Raw genomic sequence first — 5,000 nt, 5'->3', positions numbered from 1 at the left:
CTTGGTAATGACCAACGTGACCCCGCTCTCTCTCTCTCTCTCTCTCTCTCTCTCTCTCTCTCTCTCTCTCTCTCTCTCTCTCTCTCTCTCTCTCTCTCTCTCTCTCTCTCTTTCCTTTCTGTCCTTCTCTCTCTCTCACTCTCTCACTCACTCACTCTCTCACCCTCTCTCTCACTCCCTCCTTCTCTCTCTCACTCCCACCTTCTCTCTCTCTCTCCACCTCTCTCTCTCTCTCTCTCTCTCTCTCTCTCTCTCTCTCTCTCTCTCTCTCTCTCTCTCTCTCTCTCTCTCTCTCTCTCTCTCTCCCTCCCTTTCTCCCTCTCTCTCTCTCTTTCTCCCTCTCTCTCTCACCCTCACTCTCTCTCACCCTCACTCTCTCTCACCCTCACCCTCTCTCTCTCTCACCCCTCTCTCTCTCTCTCTCTCTCTCTCTCTCTCTCTCTCTCTCTCTCTCTCTCTCTCTCTCTAACTCTCTCTCTCTCTAACTCTCTCTCTCTCTCTAACTCTCTCTCTCTCTCCTAACTCTCTCTCTCTCTCCCTAACTCTCTCTCTCTCTCCTAACTCTCTCTCTCTCTCCCTAACTCTCTCTCTCACTCTAACTCTCTCTCTCTCTCTAACTCTCTCTCTCTCTAACTCTCTCTCTCTCCTAACTCTCTCTCTCTCCCTAACTCTCTCTCTCTCTCTCTCTCTCTCTCTCTCTCTCTCTCTCTCTCTCTCCTCTCTCTCTCTCTCTCTCTCTCTCTCTCTCTCTCTCTCTCTCTCTCTCTCTCTCTCACTCCCTAACTCTCTCTCTCACTCTCTCACTCCCTAACTCTCTCTCTCACTCTCTCACTCCCTAACTCTCTCTCTCACTCTCTCACTCCCTCACTCTCTCTCTCACTCCCTCACTCGCTCTCTCACTCGCTCTCTCACTCCCTCACTCGCTCTCTCACTCGCTCTCTCACTCTCTCACTCCCTCACTCTCACTTCCTCCTTCTCTCACTCTCTTTCCCTCCTTCCTTCTTTCCTTCCCTCCTTCTCTCACTCCCTCCTTCGCTCCCTCATGCTAATTTGCAGTTGTGGTATATATTACTCTTAACAAATACCTGATGTAGATTCAAAAGAAAATTTATATTTTTATCACACCTCTATTGGCAAAATAATATTTACAATTAACAGGCAGTATTCATACTCAGCATAAGATAGTAATTTATATATCATGATGACAATGATGATTATAGTAATGATAATAGAAGCAACAACAGTAATACTAACAATAACAGTGAATGATTTGATGGCAATGATAATAACAACAATACCAGAATCAACACGGTGGTCATGAGTAGCCTTGACCTAATGCCGCTATAGGTCGCCACGTCCCCATACTCTAGGAATAGTTAAATATTTAGGAGTCTTAATTACTCACAGCACCAGAGAGGCTCAAGCTTCTGAACACATGATCAGCACTTGGGGCACCTTAGCCCTATGAGCCCCTGAGCACATAACAACAACAATTAACAATTTCTTTTGCTCTACTGTAGGGTTTGGAAATTTACAAAATAGAAATCATAAACATTGTCTTTCCAGAATTTCCTTTTATTCCAAAGATAGATGAGATAAGATTGATTTACACTCATTTTCACTTCTATGTGTACCATTCTTTTTAATCTGTGAAGTCCTTAACAATTTAATTGTTGAGCTTTAATCTATCATATTCAAATAACTACCACTGCCTTGGAGATAACAATTTTAAGTTAAGATTAGATAAAAATAAAAATTACACTAGCACAGTTCATTACAAAACTAGAATCATTTAAGAGAATGTACCACAAAATTTATTTACTGATAAGACAAAATTACAATTGGTGCCATCACACAGAAAATTCAAAAGCAGCAAAACAGCTGAACAGCATACTAAACGACAGCAGATACAGTACCAGTTGGTATCATCACAAAGAATTAAAAACAGATTTTAAAAATCTGAAAAAAGTATGCATACTATACCATATTAAGGGAACAAACTTATTTCAAATATAAAGGACCCAAAAGCAAAGTAAATGCTGAATACTAAACTTACAAACATTACTGAAGCAACTGTCTCCATAAGACAGTTAAATTAAAAGCAATCAAACAGCTGGAAGGCAGACTAAATCACTCAAGGTATATAAACAATTGGTATTATCTCAGACAAAGCCAATGTTATAAGTGAAGGACTCAAAGAATTTAAAACAGGCCTACATATAACAGATGTCTAATTCAATCCAAACTGTTGAATCCTGCATACAACACATAAAAAGAACTGCGAAAACAGATCATAAGACACACATCTTGAACTACACGAAGTCTGATATACAAACCTAAAGCGCTTGTCGAAAACAACTACTCCTCTTCTTATAAACTGAGAGCAACATTCCCTGTGACTAAAAGAGTTCATTGCAAAAAAAATGTACAAAAAAGTGTAAATGAGAATGAGTTTCTTCACAGTGTAAGAGATGTATCTTTGACAATATCTTCATGAGAAATACATGATGAAGAGAGTCAATACCAGTCAGATATCTCTTCTGCTTGAAGATAATAATTTTCAATCATCCATTTCCTATGTATAAATGACTCTGCATATCAAACAAGTTTAAACAAATACAGTACTACAGGTTTGTCTCTGTTGCAGGATATATGTATCACTGATATGTGACACAATGAAAACAGTAAAACAAAAGCATTTCTTATACTGTTACATACATTATATCTAAAATGCCTTATTCAGTTCTGAATTATTTTAGACATGAACATCTATATAGAGAAGAATCGTAATATTTTACCATTTATTTCATATCAAGCTTTAAGTCAAATTCAAATCTTTAATCATTAAGGAATTCCACAATGCAGAAGTCAACCTTGAATAGAATGCCCTTTACATGTGAAAAAATAATTAAGATGGCACTTTATACATACATTTCAGTGTTTGCGTCTTTTTACATCGCTAAAATCAATGACTGTGTAAAAAGTACACCTTGCAGAGGATCAGTCAATCAATGTAAGCTGAGAACGTTCATAAAACAGAAATATATAACCTGAATATAAAACCTAAAACCTAAATTGTTACACAAAATCTACATCCTTAGCCTGCCTGACTTCTACACTTGATTGCATTTTGAAAATTCCAAATCTGAATGCTCTAATTGTGTCAAATTTTCCAATAAATATCATATATATATACACACAAACCTGTTTTTCTACCCCACTATCTGTGGCTTCTGACCCTGGATAACAGTAACAAAGCTCCATCATGTATTACAAATCAAGACTGAGTTTATAGACCTCCCTGATGGGTTTTTTTTTGTTTTTTTTTTGTCAAATGTGGAATTAATCGAAGCTCCCTCTTAGCATTACATGTTGGCGTTTTTCTGGCCTTTGCTTGGACACAGGAGTGGCGACTGCTTGACATTTTTTAAATAAGCGTCAAATTGTAGGCTTTCCCTTAAAATTTGCAGTAAATTTCAAATGGTTTGAAATAGCACACAGACAGTATGAACAAGGCTCTACGACATAATTAGAAAGACTAACCATTTTTCTTTCAGAAACTTTAATATTAATGTATGTAATAAATGTATAACACAAATAATAATGTAATTTATGGAATAAAATAAAAGACAAAGGTACTAGCCATGTGAGAGAGAGAGAGAGAGAGAGAGAGAGAGAGAGAGAGAGAGAGAGAGAGAGAGAGAGAGAGAGAGAGAGTGAGAGAGAGTGAGAGAGAGTGAGAGAGAGTGAGAGAGAGTGAGAGAGAGTGAGAGAGAGTGTAGTAGTAGATAGATAAATGTAATATCAAAATCACTTATCAAAATTTCTGAATCTATGCCTACCTAGCTAAGTACAACAGTGCAACAAGGCAAACAATGCTACGCCATGAACATATTAGTATTTTACATTCAACTAAGGACCCAGTCTGAGCCCAATTTCGCAGAGAATAATTAGGAAAGGTTTGTCAATTTTGTTGGAGGCTGAAACACTGCTCTATGTAGTCTTATCCTGAATTATCATCACCTTTTTAGAAAAAGGTATGCACGGCAAGGACTCATATTTGTCCAATTAAGAAAAATAAATAATTCCTGACACTTGTCACCTCTAAACCCTGAAACGACATCTCCGTACACATAAATGCCCAGCCAAACAACATGATTTCCCTTGTTATTATTAAAGATCCTGTAAATAAAGGCAAGAAACTAGAAAATCCCAAGAAAATCAAAACGTTTTCCCCAAACCACCGATGATTTCTCCTTCTACTCTGATCTCCATGACAATAAACTGAACTCTATTGAAAATTATGAAGTACTGATTCAATGACAAGACCTAGATTCTACGTGACACGCAATATGAAATAGATACGATGATAATGTTGCAATGAGACAGTGAATATGCAATGACATTATGCATAATGAGAATTAACGTAATTTTTTTAGTGCTCACCTTTCACCTCGTTGCCCGTATTACATTCTCCTCATAATAAGCTTCTTGTAATTGAATATCCAACAGACGTCACAGATAGCAAAGGATGAATTTAGGAGTTGAGGGAGTGGATAATAATGAGTAAATATGAGTAAAAATGAGTAAAATAGAGCCCCGCCTCCGAGCCGCTTGTGCCGAGAGCCGCGCCACTCCCACGATCGATTCCTCGGCGTTTTGAGGATCCTCCCTCTTGAAGGTCGCCGATTCCTGCCTCTCCCGTGTCCGTTTGGGACGGTTGGAGGTCGATGTCCCCGAGATACGGTGGGAAATTCGGCTGCCGTGGGGGGAAATCGGGGTCTCTCGGGCTTTAGAAGGAAATAAGAGTAAATAAGACCCGACTATAAACGCCAGACCCTTCTACAAGAGGAGCAGGGAGAAAGAGGGTTTATAGAGGGCGCTTGGATCAAAGAACAGTTGACTACGGTGGGAAGTTAATCTTCGACCTTTTACAGTCTAATCTAATCCTCTAAAGGAAACCAATGCAACATCACCTATACTTGAGTATACGTTCTAGA

The 5,000-nt window shown here is 38.6% G+C and overlaps 1 protein-coding gene across 3 annotated transcripts in view; it reads right to left on the bottom strand.

Moving 5' to 3' along the window:
• Nucleotides 1–4,834, bottom strand: part of LOC125048413 — a 47,131-nt gene extending 42,297 nt beyond the window's left edge. For 2 of the 3 annotated variants that reach the window (XM_047647096.1, XM_047647099.1), the window contains exon 1: nt 4,447–4,833. The gene's annotated coding sequence lies outside the window, so the exon portion shown is untranslated. Of the gene's footprint in view, nt 1–4,446 lie in introns of all 3 variants that reach the window. The other variant, XM_047647098.1, reaches the window with a different exon arrangement.
• Between the last annotated feature and the right edge of the window lie 166 nt (nt 4,835–5,000).

Source organism: Penaeus chinensis, chromosome 43 (genome assembly GCF_019202785.1).
Source record: "Penaeus chinensis breed Huanghai No. 1 chromosome 43, ASM1920278v2, whole genome shotgun sequence".
Lineage (NCBI taxonomy): Eukaryota > Metazoa > Arthropoda > Malacostraca > Decapoda > Penaeidae > Penaeus > Penaeus chinensis.
This window is presented reverse-complemented; position numbering and strand designations above follow the sequence as displayed.